Source organism: Acromyrmex echinatior, chromosome 10 (genome assembly GCF_024713525.1).
Source record: "Acromyrmex echinatior isolate Ae372 chromosome 10, ASM2471352v2, whole genome shotgun sequence".
Taxonomy (NCBI): Eukaryota; Metazoa; Arthropoda; class Insecta; order Hymenoptera; family Formicidae; genus Acromyrmex; species Acromyrmex echinatior.
Window position 1 is genome coordinate 1,984,195 of NC_141861.1, and position 21,918 is coordinate 2,006,112.

The following is a 21,918-nucleotide window of genomic DNA, read 5'->3' on the forward strand; positions in this document are numbered from 1 at the left end:
ATCAATTTATTTTTAACAAAATCTCAAGCATATCTCTAATAAGTATATATTATACATATACACACACACACGCGCGCGCGCGCACTCGTCAACGGCGTTCGAGAAATTACAAAGAACTTGACAAAATAAATTTTGGTATAAAAAATGCTTTCTCTAACATCTCTGAAGAAAATTAGGATTATGTGTACATATTATTACAGAAACATATATACGATTTTTCGAATGTTAAATTTAAGAGTTAAAAAATCTTATTTATAAGTTGGTTGGTACTACGCAATAGTAGATTGATCGGGTGGATTTTGTAGTTAGTGCTACAGGAAAAATAGCACGAAATATTTTTGTACATCTTGTGGTACTGTATAAAGAAAATGGCATATTAAATGCTATTTTCTTACAGAATTATTAATATACTACATATAGTGTATACGATGCAACAAAATTATTTATTATCTTAGAAACAAGAAATTAACTCTTAAAGATAATTTTTGCAGCATTATTTATTATCCGTTATTTATCTAAATTTGTTGTTTAAATTTCGCAAGAGCCCATATATGTATTTTATCTTATTTAAAAAAAAATTTTTATGTATATTTATTAAAATTAGTGGAAAACTGAAATAAAAATTTATTTAAAATATAAAATCTTTATATATTCATTGAAATTATCATCAAAAACATGTAAAATATGAAAAAATCGAAATTATTGAAATATCAACAAAAATCAGTTAGGTCTATACATACTGGAGTCAGCATTCCTTATGAAGATATGTGGCGATTGTAGTGTGTAAGAGAGCTGACTAACAAAAATACTTACGTAATCTGAATACGCAATTTGAATCACTGAGAGCACAAATGGATCTTTTTCTTATTTGCAAAATGAATAGCTAGATACTGACCTTATACATACACATAATTTTGCAACCTCTATATTTTTTTCAGATATCAAATTCCATTATATATCGATTGTCCTAAAATTCATAATTAATTATATAATAATCTAATATTAGATTTGTTTTGTTTTAATTTTTTATTAAAAGTGCGTCTTCATCGGAAAACAATTCACAAACTATGCAAAATATTTGCGATCAGTTTCCACAAAAACAGTTTTTGTGAAAACTAAACATACAATCCATACCATTGTTCGCTTTAAATTTGTTGTATTTCTTTTGATCTTGCCGTTCTTAGAACTGTAATGAATTTCTCTCTCTGTAGGAGAAATCGGAATCAATTATTGAATAATGATTTTTTGAAAAAAGTAGATATAAGATTTTTAAACATTATATATGTTATAATATATCTTTCATTCCTTAGATATTAAAGAAATATTATTTTTTAATACATTATCGCGTAAATAAATTATTTGGTTTTAAATAAAGTTATAAAAATGTAACAATTATAGTATTACATATGTATGTGATAAGTAAAATAATTATTTTAATTTGTACTGTTTTCCCGTATTATAATTCTATTCACGAAAAATGAAATATACATATATCTATATGAAATATTATATTCGTAAATACATCTTCTAAAGACATGTCGATTTAAAGAGATTAAAATTAACTGTCATTTAATCCTGATTTATTTTGATCAATCTATCCCATAAAATCGTTTTTAGTAAAAACGATTATATATTCTCAATAGTTCAAATTTTTATAAGATTCTAATGAATAGATTTTTCTGATTTCATATTGTAAAATAAACAAAGACTAATCAAGCCTAATTATAAACGACTTTTGCTAACAATATAGTAAAATAATACGTTCAACGTTAATAATGATAAAAACGTATTAATGAAATAATTTCCGTCTTTATCGAATCGTTTTATCAAATTAAATCAATTATTCACACACTTAGTTATAAATAAGATTATATTTACAAACTTTATTACAATAATGATTAACTACAATAAAAAAATTATCTAAGATATACTATTTTCTATTTTATTAACAGTTTACAAATTGTTTGCGAACAGGTATTTACACAAGAAATAAAGTAATTTACAATTTGCTTGCAAATTATTCGCCAACGCCGGTGAAGACGCATCTTTAAAGCAATTTGTGTTCTTACATACGATACCGGTTTTCTTCACTCAATAAAAGTGTTTAATTATATAAGTCGATAAATATTTCTTATAAAAACATATTGCTAATTAATTTTACTGATAATATAAACTTCACACATACAATGATTATCACTCTTGCTTTAATATCGCGCGTATCTTCATGCGCTACAAAGTAATTTAATTAAATTAACAATTAATTACAATTATAATAAATTATAATTATTTAAATTAATAATTCATTCTAATAAAATCTTAATTTTAATTTAATTTTATTAAAAAATTTTTTTTATGTTCTGGAATAAAGAAAAAAAAAGTTCTTTTAAAATGCGGTACATACCTTTATCGATGATTAATGAAAAATTTCAATTTGCAGGAATTAATTTTCTTTTCTTATATATATATATATATATATATATAGATCCTGTATCTTTCTGCTAATGTTTAAGTAGTTTTCAGGTATCCTTATTATTTCTCTTCCTATTGTATTTTTGTAAAGATGAGGACAAACTACCTGAAAAAAGATTAGACTTAAAATTCTTCTTGTTGTAATATTTATTTTTTTTGAGAAAGAATTTCAAACGAATATTACAGGAACATAAAATTAAGATTAAGCTAGGTTAGGGATAAGGCAGGTACCGTTAGAAACAGGGTGATTTGGGATTTACGTTAGAGGGGTGTAGGACCGGTTCAATTTGCATTTTGGCACAATGACGAGTACGAGTCAAATACGAATAAACCATTCGATGCAGATCATAAAGACCGAATAGAATAATGCTCGGAATGGGATGTGAAGTAACGTCTTGAGAGCCGTTTGGAAATAATTTCTCTTGATGAAGCAAAAAAATGTTTAATATTTAAGAAACAAAATTTTAACCAGTTATAAAATCAATTTGCGCACACACAATTTATTTGATTCGTATGTCATCGTCATCGTTTTGCCAATACAATTGTGAAATTAAATTTTCAATTTCAACATAGACGTAATACAATACATACTAGGCCGCGCATCCCCTGATCTGTGTTTCGTTAGGAGGAAATGAAACATCTCTTTTCAACTCAGTAATACTTTAGAGAGTTTATGAGAGAGAACGATACAATTCAAGCTACGTTAATTTTCCAATAGTGAACAACTTCATAGGAATGCGCAGTCTGTTCTTATTACGTTTATAAATTTGGATTTTTAATTTAAATTTTTAATATATCACGTGAAAATTGTTACGTTGATGAGATTTCAAAGACACTTTATCGAACGCATATTATAAAAAGTTATACGCAAAAAAAAAAGAACATTCTTGAGAAGTATATCAAATTCACGTAGAGATAGTAATAAGAGTCTCTCTTACATGATAACGAGCCAGTTGCTAATCTCTAGATAATGCTAACGAAACCGATAAGGATGTTAACATTTTTTTATTTAAACTTTGAATCGGACGAAATCTTTTGTATGAATTTTCGTACGGATTATTACATCAATGTTCACTTCAAGAACCATAATTAAATGATTAAGAAAGAAAGGCAATTAATTATGTGATTTTATAAAAAAGAAAAGTTGAAATTCAGTGAATTTTTCCATCGCTTTGTAATCTAATGACTTTTTTTGCTCTTACCAACGCCCTCCTACTGCCCCTAGGATTAGCAACGTTGGAAATCTATGATGTAAAACATAAATTTTTTGCGGCATTTTTCACGAACAAAAGTTTCATCATTATTGAAAATCAGTTGGTAAAAAATCACATATTTCTTTAAATAAATAAATAAAAAGAGAGAGAGAAACATTGTGTCTTTTGTTTAAACATATTTTTAATGTTTTAAACATGTGTTTAAATAATCAATAAAAATCATATTTTTAGACCGTATCGCACCGTTGTGAGAACACAATCAATACGAACTAGAAATGCCTAAAATAATTCAATCTTGAATTACTATAGATGTTAATATGTTGAAAAACTGTAAATAAATTTATAAAGGTTTACATAATATTATACATATAATATTATATATATATATTAGGTGTTGGAATTAATTCGTAGCGTTTTTTAATGAAAGAATGTTATTTATTTCACATGAGCATTAAAAAATACATTAATGAAAGTACTTCCCATCACTTGTAAAACGCTACGAATTAATTCCAACACCTAATATATATATATATATATATATATATATATATAAAATAAATATATTACATAATCTGTAAATTTTATTTTATACAATTATGTTAATCTTATATTTTTTATGTTTTAACGTAATAATTTAATAAATAATAATTATTTTTTAATTTAATTTTAATTCTGCGTAAAAATTTCAAAAATACGTAAAGAAGTACTTTGATTGCAATGTCGCTACTTTTTTTATAAATAGTGTCCACAGTGAAATAGTAGCTCAGACAGAAAAGTACGGCTCCACCAAATCTGACAAGCTCGTTTGACAGCTGAGTTCGACAGCGGCTTGTTGCTGGACGACGCGTTTCTTCGACACATCACGGATGTCGACATAGCACGGGCATAACAATATAAACTCTTTAACATTAAATATTTAAATATATAATAGAACTGTAGACATATTTTTTATGTTTTCGTATATGTTTTAATAAAACTTATACAGAGTGTCCCACGTTAAACCTTTTACTAAAGAATCTTTTACTTAAAAAACACATGTTTCTGACATTTGTTTTAAATCCTAAATTTTATTTGTTTTAAACATATTTTAAATATAAATGTTTTGAACATAACTCAATCAAAAAATATTTCCATTTACGATATCTTCTTTGTTGTCAGAAATTGACAGACATTATCTTAATGATGATCTCGTCGCTGATGATTGCAAAAATGGCAAATGAAGGAGGTAGATGATATTCCATGATATTACTTCGCAAAAAAGATGTATAATATATAGGAACCACTCAAAAATTCGATAAGTGTTTTCACTCAAGAAAATAAGAAAGAAAACACAAAAGGGTCGGAGAGAAAAGAAGGAGGGTTATCGTAAGAAATGTCAAGCTATGCCTAAATATCATTTTATGATACCATGAGTTTGATAAAATATATATTGGGAGAAGAAAAGTGCAGAAGGATAAAGAAATTTTAAAAGATTAGAAAATAAAACATCGATTTCGATAGAAAAACTTCTTTTTTGTAGCAATAATGTAGCCTTGTGAATCATAGTAGAGTTTCTTGGCGATACATCGCTGTCACTTCTTTTCTTTTTTTTTTTCTACCCGAGGTTCTCTCAGACTTCAGGTAGATTTGCCTCTGCCACAAGATTGACCTGAGGAGCTTAGAGAACGAAATACTTAGAAAAGGGGTCTACGAATTTTGCAACATGGCCCGGAAATGCGAACGAAGAATGAAGCCGACAAAGCCGGTCTCTCAATGGGACGCCTATAGAATATATTTGACCTGTTGCTAAAAAGCACGTGCGGAGAGAAAATGGGACGCTCTGATCTATTGAAAAACCAAGGGCGCCAGCGTCCCTTAGAGATAGTGGATAGATATCAGGTCGAGAAAACTATACTATCGTAAAACAATTTAAACAAACATTATCTAAAATGTATCTTTCTTTCCATTATGATCTCCATATAGGGGTACGCATTAAGGTACGTTATGCGACGTGAATGTGAAGAAAATGATACCGAAACAGCAAGATGGTGGGATCGAATGGATGGGTATTTTTGCGTTTAAAATTCCATTTAAAATGTAATTCTATTTAAAATGCTAAATGTAAGATACTTACAAAAAATATATATATTATGTATAAAGTGGATTCGAAAAACATTTTACATTTTAAATACGTCTTTTTTTAAGTATTTTACATTTGGCGTTTCAAATGATTACCAGCCTTGCGATCTAATTAATATAATAGTATATTACACAGACGAAACGCTGTAATCACAACATACACACAAAACTCGCGATGGTCTGACTAACAATAAGTATTAATAATATATTTTTCCTCTTGAAACTATATTATATAACTTTCTTTCATAAAAAAAATAATTTCGTACTTCTAAAAATTGTGTAGTCTAGGAATAGCAGAGATATGTATGTATAGAAAGTTATTTCTTTCAGGCATTTTGGAATGAACTTGTCGTTAGCCAGATTGAATGAAAGGAGTCAAATCGCGAGAATAGACGATTCACGTGGGGGATGGACCTCGTAATTTCAAATCCCCGTCGCGCGACGGGGAGCGCAGGATCTTCGTGCGAATGCGCGATTCGAGCAAATTTTATTTGCGTGACTAACGAGATTTCTCGATGTTGGTTCTGGTAACATATTCCAGTCCCGCTGGCCCTATAAATCTTCTCTGTCGAGGAGTACTTACAGAAAAATTTCCGGCGATACGTGCCCTATCTTATATGTGCATTGTACTATTTACTTGTAACTTAGTTTTATCAGATGATTAATGAGAAATAAGTGGCATAGATAGAATTAGTTAGAAGATAAGGTGGGAAAAATGTTGAAAAGACTCAAATTTTAGAACATTTATTCATATCTTATCGGGCTAGACGACTAAAAAAGGATCTCAGCATATTTAGTTACACCACAGTTTAAAACTGAGTACATTTATAGAATATTCTGTGAAAGTATCAATATCCAATGACACATAAATCAAGCATTCCATTATGGTGTTCCCGTAAAAGGCGATGAAGTTGACTGTTGGTAGTTTATGACTTAAACTAATTAAATGTATTTGTAGGATAACTATCTCATGTTTCTTATGATAAATGGCCGTCAAGTATTGTAAAGTAGAATGAAATTGTTATATCTTAAACGCTGTATGATAGAATAAAATATATAATTATCTTACATTATTTAACAGCACATATATATATATATATATATATATATATATATATAAAAATTATGTCGGTAATTGTATCTTTACAGAAAGATATCAAATCTACGTGCCGCGATAATTTGAATTAACATTGCGATAATGCGATTATCTTTATTAAATTTCGAGATAGACGAAAATTTCAGCCGAATTCGGATGACGCCGGATGATCGGAGCACCAATTAGCGACCATTATCGCACAAAATTGGCCGAAACGCTACGTTTAACCGGGAATCTGGGCTATTACCAAACATTTGAATTATAAGGTGTTTCGCCATGCTAGAGTTGATTTATGGTGTTTTCGGAATTGGTCGATTCCTTCTTATTCGCGGGGCTAACAAGGATCTCCGGGAAGCACTTATTTTACAGCACGCGTACATACACAGCGAGATGGTACCGTTCGGCGCTTGGCGCTGACCTTCGTCGTATTAAGCCATAAATTGCCTCGGGGCGCGACATGGGTACGATTTCTTGTCATTTCGTCGGCTATTCAGTGCGAGCTTTTGATGTTGAAGAAAAGAGAAAAAACCATGGGCAACCACCATGCAGGCAACATAACGGGTTCTTCCTAAAGAAAGAGTTTTCGTTGACGGTCCTGGACGTGTGTACGTGCAAATAGTCACAGATTAGAAAATTCACAGGATAAATATGTCTGTTTGACATAAAAGTGTCTCCGATGTCCGAAATGAACATATATCAATAAGTTTATTACCGATTATCCTGTCCATATATAATAATGAGCAAAAAGTGTGTAATTATCTTTTCTAGTAGAGATATTAATGTCATTTTTGGATATATATGATTTAAAAATACAATCTAATAAGCATTAGAAGAAAATTATTAATCATCTGATAAAAATAAGTTACAAGTAAATAGTACGGAGCACATATAAGATAGGCACGTATCGCCGGAAATTTCTGTAAGCACTCCGTCTCTCGACAAAGAAAATTTATAGGATATCAGCTACGGGACTGGAGAGAAAAGGAAGTAAATAAAATTATTAAATCAAATATATAAAAATCGATTTTCTTAAAATTATATATTTTATTAATTTCCTGTATATGTACACAAATTTAAATAAAAAAATAATTATAATATAAAAATATATTTAATTGCGAGCTTTGATTACATTATATGTACATATTCTGAATTAATTTGTTCATCACAAAGTAAAAAAATTATTTATTTAAAATATCATTATAGATAAATATGTCAGTATGTCCTATTTTGCATTATTTGCAAATTGTTTTAACATATTTTCAGTATAATATCATAAAATACATAAAAATTTTTTACGCTGTTGAATAATGTGGATAATAATTAAGTGAATAAAATAAATTCGCGCATTTTTTTGGCTCGTGATTGTACGTACTTGTACAACGAAATAATTTTTAGCTATTATACTGACATTGCTATTCTTATGCTAATTTTATAAATTAATAAATAAATAAGGATATACTACTCTTTAATTAAAATTTTTTAAATATGTGTATATACAATTTTTATGTGTATAATATAATTATTAAAATCTTATCTATTAAAATAAATAGTATTATACTAAAGCTATGTTCAAATTATATTGCAACATATAGGTAATTTTCCACATTCTACCCATCATATGTTTCCGTAATATTTCTAGATAAGGAATAAAAGATTGAGGTAGATCGTGTAAGTGAATGCGCGAGCTATACTAAACTTTTAAGCAAACTGTTGAGAAAGCTAAAGCAAGATAACATCACAACGAACAATTTTAACGATTCAAGATGTCTTGAATCTAGCGTGACTAGGAAGAATTTATAAGAGATTTCGACAATCGACGTTTCTTTTTACTGCTTTTTTTTCTTTCGTTCTTTCTTTTTCTCCCTCTCTCTCTTTTTCTCTATTTCTTTAAAATATAGAAAGATTTTGTAAAGCAAAAGCAAATAAAAGAAAGAGATAGAAAAAGAAGTAACACAAATTGTTGAAATTTGATAACAAGTGAGATAAGAGCAGCCAAGACTATCTCGTTATTTCTTTGAGCAATTAAAGTGTCTCAGACACGAAAGTTTTTATCAGTCACGGAATGCGCATGTTTTCAGTTTTTTCGAATCAGTCCAACCAATAGTCGACGAATCAGAATGAGAACAAATGTGGCTTTGTAATAATTACGAAATACATGCGTAAATATCGATAAATTTCAATCTCTAACCCCGCGTTTAAACGTGTAGAAATCGCGACGTCTTGTATATATATAGGTCGCAATGATTACAGGCCTGATAGTCGGCCGAAAATTGTTGAAAGAAGGTATAGTGACGACTGATAATTGTGGCGACCTTCTTGATTCGACGTAATCTTTAAAAAGTATAACGGTATAAGAGAGCGAGGGTATATATATATATGTATATATATATATATATATATATATATATATATATTATATATATTAGGTGTTGGAATTAATTCGTAGCGTTTTTTAATGAAAGAATGTTATTTATTTCACATGAGCATTAAAAAATACATTAATGAAAGTACTTCCCATCTCTTGTAAAACGCTACGAATTAATTCCAACACCTAATATATATATATATATATTAGGTTTAGGTTGAGAACTGAGGAACGGGATAAAAGTTGGCAGAATATTTGTAGCTATATGACTAATTTACATCATTTTACGTCGCATCGTCGCGATATCGCGTTTCAAGATTGATACTGACAGGTGATATGGGATGAAACATATTTATTATTATTAGGCGAAATTTAAAAGGCTGGAAAGTCTAAATTTAGCACGTTTCACATGTCCCAAACGGTCTCAAATTTTTGTGTTAATTGGATACATATTGAATATTAAAAAATAACACACATTATGTAAAAATTAATATAAAAAATATAACACTTTGACACAAATTGTGGAAGCATTTTTTTTTTCAATAAAATTAATATTTATATGTTAAATTAACATATCTTTATATACATTTATTTTAGAATTTATTTTTTAAAACTACATCATTTTATGCTATTTGTATACTTATACTCGTAAATTATTATTATTTTAAGAACATTAAGAAACGCTAAATATCAATTTAATATAAAATATTTAGATAACATTACATTATATTAAAATTAAATTAATTAATTAATTCAGGATATGTTAAAAAGTCAACGCAAAAGTTTAAATAATCGGATCGATTTTAACGCAAGTATAAAATGTTTTTTACTGCATATAGATACCATTTAACGCTCTGTGATATAATTTGCTGTAAGAGCTGCTGAGAAATTAAATTCATCTGTTTTAATTATTATATAATATAAATGATGACGAAATATTATTATCTTAAATATATTATCTTTTCTCATTTACAAATATAAAATAAAAATTGTTTTCATTTTATATGTACCTTAATTTTCTTCAAATTTTTATTTTCTTATCTCACTCTAATAAGAACAAACAAAGACAAGAATTTGAACAAATATATTTCATGAACCGAAACGCAAATTAATTTCTTAGCCTACAAAATTTCAAATAAACATAACATTAGTCATTATTCATTATGTATGCAATAAGATATAGATCATTATGTTGCTATGTTTACTAAATAGATTCCTATTATTCTATTTCATGAGCCATAAAATAACAAAGCTTACTAATGATGAAAATTTAGAAGATTTAAGAAGACATAGATCACTGTACAAATCAGATAAGTCTTGCTTTTATTTTTGGAAAGCCGCTAATCGGTACGATCAAAATTTTAAATTCCCCGTTGGTCATGGTTGAGCCAAAATTACCATTCTTCTTATCTACAAGCTTCGAAATTACGAACAATCAAATCTTGTTACGGTGGTCTAGAAAATGTTATAAGGACAAGAATTTCTGCGGATAGCAACAATCTGATATTCTGATTTGCCGATGCGCGCCAAATTTGCATTTGTTCATCTTTAACCTCGCATTATCATTTGCAGTTTGGGTGCTATCTGGAATCCGTGAATTGATTAGCCCGGCAATAGTCTGACGAAATTGACAGAAGTGACAATAACACGCTGCGGATGAAGACTTTACTCAGTTTTAGATAGCACAGCTGAAAACTGTCAAATATGTATCGTATATCTGTTTATTCACATATGTATATCGGGCAAACAAGCATAAATCTTTCCATTGCGTAACATCTACTACGGTATTTAGTCGAATTTTTAACGTATCTAATCTGAAGAAAAAATAAAAAAATGATTTAAAACTTGTATCATTTTATTAGCCATTATGTACGCGACAGAATGTCGAAACTGTTTCATAATATTTTTTATGCAAAAAATATCAAACTGCAAAAATTTAAAATCCTTCGGAGATAAAAATTTGTAACACAATTACTGACTCTGTCAATCCATTTAATTTATATTAATTAAAAAGCACTAATTTATTTTAAGAAATTAAAATAATATAACTTGTATAAAAAGATAAATACTAATTATATTCAATGAGAATAACTTATTTTATTAATAATATTTTATAACAATTCAGAGTGTAAAAACATACCAAGTGATTATTTCTGGGTTAATTTTATTGTCTCGAAATCTCTTTTTTTTATGTCATATTTTAAATATTCTTTAATAAACCTGTTGCTTGTGTAACATTGCAAGTATATACTAACGTGCGTGCGTGTGCGTGTGTATGTGTGTATATTCTCTTCAACTTTTACTAATTTCTCCGAAGAAAAAAAGAATAGAAAACTAATAGCATTATAGAAAATTATACGTTCCAATACAGTAGTATAGCATTAGTATATTATCTGTTTTAATAGATAAGTAATGATGTAAAAGTATTTTCACTTTCCACATCGGGAAAAATCCCGTAAGAAGGAGAAATTCAGCGAGACATACGGATTTATTGATATCGATAAGAGAGCTGCGTGGTTTCTAGTACTCCACGCCTCGCTGAACCGATAACACGTAATCGAGAACCGGTGGTTCTTGAATTGCGAGATTAGAGGCCGTGGGTCGTTTTTAAAAGTCGCGAAGTAGAAGGATGTATACGGAACAGCGCCTTGAAACCGTTCCCGGTAAACCTGTAATTTCGGGATGGATACGGTCCGTTGGAATGCCATCGCCGAAGTTAATTGGGCCCCATGTTACTCTCGTTAAAGTTTATATGTTAATAGACTCACGATAAAGTTCCTATCTTGGGCCCTGACCGAAAAAGAAAGTCGAGCGTAAAATGCGTATTGAGAGACTACCCGTCTTAAAAAATATGTACACAATGCGATAATAAAATGTCGCTTACATGAGAGACTTAACTTCCTGTCAAGTACAAGGATCTTATACATCGTTGGCCATAAGTGAACCACTTCCACAAATTGACGTCAATAACGGTCTAATGAAAAATAAATTTACAAAACAGTTTTATTGGAAAATAATATTTATTTTTATAAGTATTTTTATAGTAATTCTAAAATTTTGTTAAGTTTCATTTGGTTTTTATTCTAGATGATAAAATAAAATGAAAATCAAGAAAAATAAAAAACAGATGCTTGATTATTAATTAATGTGCATTATTTGCTGATGTTTCCAAGAAAATGCAATAAATGGAGGGTTTAGATATACTTATGGCCAAAGATATATGAAAAAAAGGAAAGTTGCGTGCAAAAATATTTTAGCAGCATCGAAATAAATTCAGGATGTATGTATCACATCTAAAAACAATACTAAAAAAAAATAAAATTTCATAAATTATTCTATTAATACGTCTAAATATATGTATAAAATTTGAGCACAATTCTTTTATAAGTTACATAACTTTTTGTTTGTCTTAATTTTTGTGTAAAATCGCATTTTGTAATATTTATTTATAAATTTGATAAAGAAATAACATTAAGAATTGAATCAAATTTTATACTAATAAAACAATAACAAATATTTGTGCAAAAATTTATTTGGATACACTTACTCATTTAAAAGTTATCGATTTAAAACTACGACAAAATATGATCATTTTACTGCATAAAATCATTATAAGTCAAATTATTTATTGTTTTATTTTTTATAATTGGTTTTAGAGATGAATTCACGAATTAATATCATTAACATTTTAAATGATATCGTTTGATTATTCGACTGATATTTTAATTTTTTAGCTGATATTGTGTAGTCAAAGCATCTTTAAAATTTATGTCGGAATACTAATATTCGGTAATTGAATAGAAATATGAGCGTATTTTAAAGTGTATCATAAAATCTTTGATATCGAATGTATTTATATGCTTCAAAATTCATGCATTAATACAGACACTTAATTTGTAAAAGGCTCGTCATCGAGAAAACAATTGTATCTTGCTGTAAACTTAGTAGAAACACGACACGCAACCGAGACGTGCGTGCAGGGTAAGGGTCACATGAGTGCCACTTAATATTTCCGCTCCGCGTGCGTTATTGTTTCCTCCCTATAATTTTTTTTTCCCCGCCTCGACATTACGATATTATCTCCGTTGCAAATTTCTGCGCATTGTTAAGAAATTAAAACCTTGGCGACGTATCAGGAGAATATCCCTGGTGTCCCGGTTAAACGGCAATTACAGTTAAACGCCAGGCGTCCGCCTTTCGTTTTGCGTGCAATTTTATGCGGTACGATGCAACCGCAGTCTTACGTGCGTATTAACGGAATAACATATGTTGGATCATTGTTTGAAATACACACGACAAAATTTCCCCAAAAATCTGCGTTAATGTAGGAATACTGCACAGCGATACAAGTTGTGAAAAAAGTTTGGGTGTGCGCGCTTTAAAAAATGAAACATTTACTTTCTTTATTTTTTTATTTCCGTTTTGTTTTATCGTCTACAATAAATTTTCTGTCTTGTTATCAAATATATAGATACTCAATCCAATATTTTTTATATGCAAAAAATTGAAAATATGTTTTAAATATTTAATAAATATTTTATGTGAAATAAATTATGTACGAAATGATTATATAACATTCATGAACATACTATAATAATAAAATGACTAATAATATTTATTTACAGTGTCAATATATCAAGTCGATTACGACAGGTATTTCCGATCGAAGATCAAACTACCCGTCGTTGCCTTGTTAAAATTTATGCCTTAATTACGCCGTGAAGACTCGTCGCGGCAACAAATGAGAATAAATGAATGCAGGAATGAGAAGAAGCAGTCGGCTGGTTTCACATTCAAGTAAGGGACGGGAATTTCATACAAAGGAATTTCCTACCTGTCTTGGAATTTTACGCAGGGCCTAAAATCGCCCAATTACTTTGCAAAAGTCTCCTAAATAATAGCGTCATGTTTGTATTGTTTTATTAATGTAAAACTGCTTAACTGTTCAATAATTATTTGTGTAGAATTATTTCAATAAAAAAAATTGAGATATCTTCCAGCAATTAAATTAGAAATAAAATTAAAAAATGTTTTCCTTTGTGATATCGCTCTATATTTTTATAATTTATTATAAATATTATCAATGTTTTAATATTTCTATACAAATAAAATTATAATAATTTTAAACTTTTAATTTATTTTAATTTCAGAATGGAAAATATATTATAAATGAAAGAAATTGGAATTTTTTTTACGTATTGAAATTTACGAGAATATATTATAATGTATCAAAATATATTGTAAAACTTTGTAAATAAAGAGACAATAAAGAGCGGAACACCACGCACAATAAGTAGAATGGAAGACTTTTAAATAGTTCGATTCGGAAGAAAAAGGCGAAAGGAAATAAGTGCGATATTTATAACGAAGAGGGGTATCTAAAAACCGTGTTATCTAGGTCTGTAATTGGAGCCCCTCTATTAATTAGCCAATTAAATCGCTCACGATCTTGATCCTGCCAGCGGCGCATCCTGCTTCGTTAAATGATGTGATTCGCGCGAGTGACGCGGCATTACGAGGGGCTTCGAGGTTACAAAAGAGAAAAATTGCATAATCGGGGGCTGCGGTGCTAAAAGCGTAGCTAAATGTGTGGCGTTTACTATTCCGGCCGAAACCAAACGGCAGACAAACAAACCGCGACCGCGTCGCCGGAAGTGGCAATTTTGTGGGTTACATTGAGCCGATTGGCAATCGTCAGCTTCTTACAATGTCGATCGTGGGAATTTTCGCGAGGAAGACGGAGAAGAGGATCCAAACGAAGATTAGGAGAAGCATCTGTGCGTCACTCGTTCTTTAGAAACGTATGAACGTATCGTTAAACAGTAAGGTAAATACAGCTTTCTGCTTACGGTATAACCTTGAAGGCGGTAGTCAATAAAATTAATAGGCAGGTTTTCTTCTTTGCAGTTTCTTGTACCAACAAGCTCAAGAACTACATTTCGATTCAAATAAAATGATAAAATAAGTAAATGAAAGTATAAAGAGCTTTAGAAATTCCTCAAAGAAAATATATAAATTATTTAATTTTATAAATGTTATAAGTTTAACAAAATTAGAAAAGTAAAGTATAAAAATCACGTTCTAATAAAGTAAATTTAAAATTTATAGCAATCAATAAAATTAATAGACAGGTAAAACAAGCCTCGAAAGCATTTTATAAATTACTTAATTTTAATCATATCTTATTATATTCAAATATATCTTCTTAAAATTTGTAAATTGTTCAATTTGAAATATTTATCATAATTTAATAAAAACTTTAAGAAAATTGAAAATTAGATTCCAATAAAAGTCACAGAAATCTTACGTATGTTATATGTTTATAACAAAATCTTTCTAGAAAATACTGTTTAAAAACGAGAAAGATAATTACAATTATAAATGAGATGTACACAAATATTATAAATTGTATCATAAAATTTGTCGGCTATTCTTAAAAACATTCAATATCGTTAAATTCTCAATCAACACAGTTTTAACTTTACATTTAGTTAACAAGGAGAAACGTTAAGTAAATCAGAGATCATTGCAACTAAAAAGTCCTGGCAAAATGATATCTGAAAAAATTCTCGGCATACTCAAATATTTATAGATCGTATAATCAGATATTTACCCGCTTAAAGGGATTAATACTCGAGCACTGAATAACTGAAGCTTGAGTAAATAAATGAATAACGAGAAAAAGAGGATTGCACATCAGATAACAGTGTTATATCGCAATGCAAGCAGCGTTCCATTATACGCCGTAGAAGAAGTCTCGGTCGTCATTCTCGCCTCTCTCTTTCTCTCTCTTATTTCATTCTCCACCGATCTCACACATAAACGGAGCTACCGAGAGATCTCAACGACTCTTCCATCCGTCCACGAGGACGCGTATGCAAAATGCAGTTCCGGGGTGAGATGCATCTTGACACAACGACGGCGGTCGGCAGTTCGTGGTGGCCAAGGGCGACGCTTGAGAAAACAAATGGAGTGTAAGGTGGGAAGCGACGCGGGAAGCTAGACGCCTGCGAAGGGAAAGAAGAAGGACAGGATCGGGAGATCGTGATGAGGGAAAAAGAAAGGTGATTGTGTCCGGGGCGCACACAGGTGTCGGTCTAGACTCTTTTATCGGTGCGCGCAGCACCGCACGGAGTGAGAGGAAGAGAGGAAGGAAGCGGGATTGGTGAAGGGGAGGGGGGAGCGGAGAAGGTGAAAAAGGGACGGGAAACACACGCGCGCACGCACACATGAAGGAGGAAGAGGGAACCATACGTGGCGCAATTCGGGACCAATGGGAAAAATGAGACACACCGCGAGTCGGTAAGAAACCAGTTCGCGATGCATTATGCTATTCCGGGGCACTCGCGTCTGCCTGCCTAGGTAGACTGGGATATAAAGGATAAAGAATAAAGGATAAGGGATAAAAAGGAGAAGGCCGTCCTCTCTCCGCGAGGATAAAGAACGGAGTGGAGTCGCGAGGAGTCGGGAGGAGGGAAGGATGTATGGGATCTCTCGCGCAGAAGAGGGACAGTTTGCGAGAGGAGAACCACGCGACCTGCAAAAATACGTTGCCCGTTCGCTCGTGCGTGTGCATCGGTCCTTTCGCGTTTCGTATGCAGACGTGGAGCATCGCGTCACGTCGCGCCGTGTCGTGCGTTGCGTCGCGTTGACGAGAGGAAGAGGTGAGGTGAGAGAAAGGAGGCACGAGGATATTTCGCGCGTCGCTCATCTTCCGGAAGTTTCAGCCGCGCCCAGGCGACTCGATTAGCGCCAAACGACAGCGCGGGGGGGAGGGGGGGGAGGGGGGGGAGGGGGGGAGAGGTCGTTGACCCTCAACATTTAACCCCCTCGAACACTGATTTGGCTTATACGAGGCGCAGCGATTGTTTGGAACATTGATTATATCGTTTTATGTTATTTGTATACTTATTCGTAAATTATATTATTTTAATACTGTTTTGCTATTTATATTTAACATTTATTTTAACATCGATTAATTCATAAAGCAAAGAGAAATAGCGCAAAGTTATAGTCCACAATATTTAGTTCTATGTTAATTTTCATTTCTAATGATAATGTAATTCCATATATAATATATACATAATATATTTATTACACAAACAGTATTAATTCTAATTGATATAACCTTAATTAGTAATAATTCGTTCCGAAATCAATGACAAAATTTTAAATTAATTTTTGCTTAAAATTAGTCTTTGCTTAAAATTAACTAAATAATTTTTTTACTTTAAAGTCTGAGGAATATGATTATATAACTTAATTATTATGTAAGATTGTGAAAAACAATTGTTATAACAATTTTTTACATTTGGCGCATAATTAAAAAAAATATATGGATCCGTAATTAGAAAAAATATTTCTTCCTACTCTTCAATTATCAACTCAAATAATCATAAATTTATTAAGTAAAACTTTGACATAAATAATCAAAACTTTTCTGTTTGATATTCTAATTCCTTCCACGCAAGAAGGTTATTAAAATTGAAAATTGGATTTAAATTTTATTTCGTTTTTTAAATTATACCTGAAATTATACTATCTTACTCTGTCATTCAATTGTTTTTACATAAATACGTTCATGCAATCATTTATCTCAATTTTCTAATACTAATTTATATGAATAAACACCACCGATAAAAAAATCATTAATCATTTATTAAGATACGAACTCGAACATCATTGCGTTTATATCCGTCATGATGTTACATTTCTTAGACATTGATTGATTTTGAAATTTGATATTGTGATTTTATACTCGTTTTCTTGCTGTTTTTATACGAGGATTAATTTTAATCAGTTCAATAACTAATTATAATAATTTCGATGTTCAATGTTTAAAACTTGTAAAATGCAAGAATATCCCTTGTGAAGTAATACGTAGAAATGAATAGATATTTTCATAAAAATATAAAAAACCATTAAAAAATGTATAATTTATAATTTTCGGTGACAGGATCTGAGTATTGAAAGATTCTCTGGAAGTTTTCAATAGACAAAAAAACCTATTAATTCAGGTAGTACTTCTTATGGTTCTTTTAAACCACATAATAAAAGAAAGGCACTGTCATATATTTCAAATGAAACTCTATAAATCAGAAAGAAAATACAGGGAGAGTACAAAATCTTTTTCTTCGATAGTGAAAAATCGACTTTCCATAGATTTATATAGAAATCCTTGAAACCATAATCCTTCAACTTACGAATAGTCTTCCTGCACAAATCTGAAAGTTTTCACAGCATGAGACTTTTAGAATAGATATTTTGTCGGAAAAGAAAAAGCAGAAAAGCAAGATATGGCGAAAAAATCTGTACACAACTGAATTAATATCTTGCTGAAATTTGGTGCACCCAGTATATCGAGCTGAAATGCTACAATAAAAACTAAACGAGCGGCGCGAAATTGCTGTGGACGTTTGCGAAATTCCGCTGGAGAAATTTTGTGGATCGAGACGAAGATCGAGTTCTCGTGCCGCTTAATTAGCCCGTAATCGGCTCGTCCCGTTAATCAGAACGAGCTCATTAAAGCAATATGAATAAATAAATGGTATCGTCTACTTAAAAAGCAATCCCGTACCGCATGCACACACGGAGTGCTTTTTAAAGGACGAACGTGTATCACTTGACATATAAGATACTTCAGAAGTAATCTACTAATTACTAAAGTATTTAAAATATATAGTACCATAAAAGAAATAGCATCTAATATGTAACGTAGTTTTATTTTTTAAAATCATGATTCAACTTGAAATTGTTGCATGTAACGAATTAATGTCGAACTTATGTTTTAATAATTTTTCGTAGAACGAGTTTGCTAAAGTATCTGAAAATTTAGCTAGATACAGAATCTAAAAATAATTTTGTTGGACTATCAAAATAAGCGCTCAATATGACAATAAAAAGTTTCGACATTCTAGTAACTAGTTTGAACGTATATAATTATTTTGATAGTTCACGACAAAATTATTTTAAGATCTGTATTTACATAAATTTTTAGTTACTTAAGTGAAAATCATTCTTTTTATCTTTTAATGAGCTGGGTACTATTAGATATATATATCCGGACACAAGTTTCGGATCATTCATTATATTTTAATAATTATTATATTTTTCACCGAATGACACGTATCAAGCTCATTTGGCATTTATTTTAGCTTTATCAATCATCAATTATTTCTTTTTTACTAGCAAGAACATTTCATTAATAATATAATTGAATTATAAAATGATTGAATAATAAAATATATGGGCTAGTTAAAATATATCTGTTTAAAAATTCATTCGAAATGTAAACGGATTATTTTAATGCTTTATATGAGGAACAGTAAATAGCATTAGATTTCATGGAAAAAATAAATGGTCTATTTAAGAACTATGTAATATTTTAATCGTATAGTATATTAATTGTTAGAGTATATGTATATATATAATTGTGAATCATTAACGTTATTTCATTTAATTAAAATTAAAAAATATAAAACAGAATTATGAAATGAAACAAAATTATTATCCATAAAGTAGCTTCATGATTAATAAATAATTAGAATCTGCATTAAATGTTTTATTATATATTTAATATTTTTTTTATAAAAATATGAATTCTTATTTAAAAAGATATCCATATATATATATAATTATTATCTTTACTCTATTTAAAATTTGCTTTCGAATTACTTCATCATTAGTATTATCATCTTTCATCAAGAGAAAAATACACAAAATCCGGAAAAATACAGAAAATCAAATCATTGGCAGATTCGAGATTGACGTATTATCCGTGAAACTTTCCCACTGTTCGCACGCGAAAAGCGAGAGATACACACACACACACACACACATACACACACAAGCACGCGCGCACGCACGCACACACGTGAGCAAACGACGAGCGCGCGCGCGAGCCAACGCGGTGCCCTTCGTCGCATCGAATTGAAAGAAAGGAGACCCCTAAAAAAACTGGTTCTTTCTTTCCCCCTCGTGGGTTCGGGGCCGCACCTGGCCCCGTCGGTCCGAAGTTCTTTACGAGCCAGAACAGAGACCTTCGATCGAATCTTGAATTTCGCCGGCGCTGCGGCGGGTTCTGACGAAAATTAATCGGCGATTAGCTTGGACGATAACGGTCTGCTTAGCTGCTAAGACTAATGCTCGGAATTTAGCGATTAATTCTTTTGGGGCTTACACCTTCTACGAAAAACCTTTTCGAAATCTCGTTACGTCACATAATCCCCTGGGAAAAAGATTGTGCACGTACGTTCGTCACTTTGGCCGATTTTAATTCATATCCACAAACAGGCTGCGCCGACACAGTCTCGGTTAATTAACTCTGTGGTGAGTAATTTCCCGGTCCTTTTTTTAGATCATAATCTTAGGACAATTCAAGGAAAATAACTGTAATTAATTTGTCATTATAATACAAATACGTATGTTTAATGTGACATGCAACTTTGCGTCATGTGCGCGTCGAAGCAAATGGATGCTTAAGAATAATCATGAAACGAATTATATTTTATAACGGATATGAGGACGGTTAAAAGATAAACTGTTAGGCGGAATAATGATAGAAATCACGAACAAAAATTAATAAAAATCACATATTTGTATATGCATATCATTTGTATATCATTATATGAACAGTGATTTATGAAAATAGGTATATGTAAAATTAAAAGAATGAGATATTGTAATCCCCGAATTTCTTAGCTCTTTGATTATAAATTAAACGTTCTAAAAATGTGCAAAATAGTTAAAAACTTCATAAAATATTTCTCCAGCTACAAAGTCAATTAAGTGTATTTTATTTAATGAATAGAAATTGTATTTCTCATACTGTATATATTATGCACGTTTTATTAATTAAAACATTAAAATGTTTTTTAATTGAAAAAAGAATCTTATTGACAGCTTGAACGAGAAAAATTACAAATTCTTTCGCTCTTGCAAAAAAAAAAAATTTCAAATGGAAATGACTTTTGCCAATCGGCTACTCATGTAAAAATATCATTTTGCAATTATTCTCTCGTATCACAAAAAAATAGAAGTTTCTTCGTGATATGATAAAAAAATATTTAACTACTTTACAAATCATCTTGTTGTCTATAACAGCAAACGAGAAATTATATCGCTATCTCGCTCGACCAACAATTAAGACCAATGAAATTGAATTCGTGTTGTAAAAGGCATTCGCGTGGAAAATAATCAGCACTGCAGTAAACTTCCTTCGACGAGCTTTGCACCCGCACTTATTTCCGATATATCGCGATAACATATCGCGTTGCAAATGTGAAAAGCATTGTAACGGGCACGCGATCGAGTAAAAAGAAAGAAGCAGGGTACCCTCATAAGAGGGGGGAGGGGAGGGGGGAGAATATATGAGGAACCACCAAGCGTTTTTCATCGCGAGGAATATGCTAATGAAGACACGTCGCGAACTGACAATCTTGACGGTTAATCTCGCGTGATTATTCCTAATTATGCAAATGGGGATATTTTGTGATGATCATTCCGAAGCAACTATATCCGGGCACGAGATCGTGATGCCCTCGTAAGCACTTTTGATGAAAGGTTATTTTTAATGATATCGTTCGTAATCATACGCTCAAGTCCGAACGGGGGAGAAGGGAACCAAAGGTGGGCCGGCAAAGGTGATTCTAGAATTC

General features: G+C 30.7%; 1 long non-coding RNA gene across 1 annotated transcript; it reads left to right on the forward strand.

The window, feature by feature from the left end:
- Positions 1-9,079: 9,079 nt before the first annotated feature.
- On the forward strand, positions 9,080-12,583 carry LOC147908206 (uncharacterized). Its single transcript, XR_015546495.1, has 2 exons — positions 9,080-9,245; positions 10,835-12,583. It is a non-coding gene; the product is annotated as an uncharacterized LOC147908206 (long non-coding RNA).
- The last annotated feature ends 9,335 nt before the right edge of the window (positions 12,584-21,918 follow it).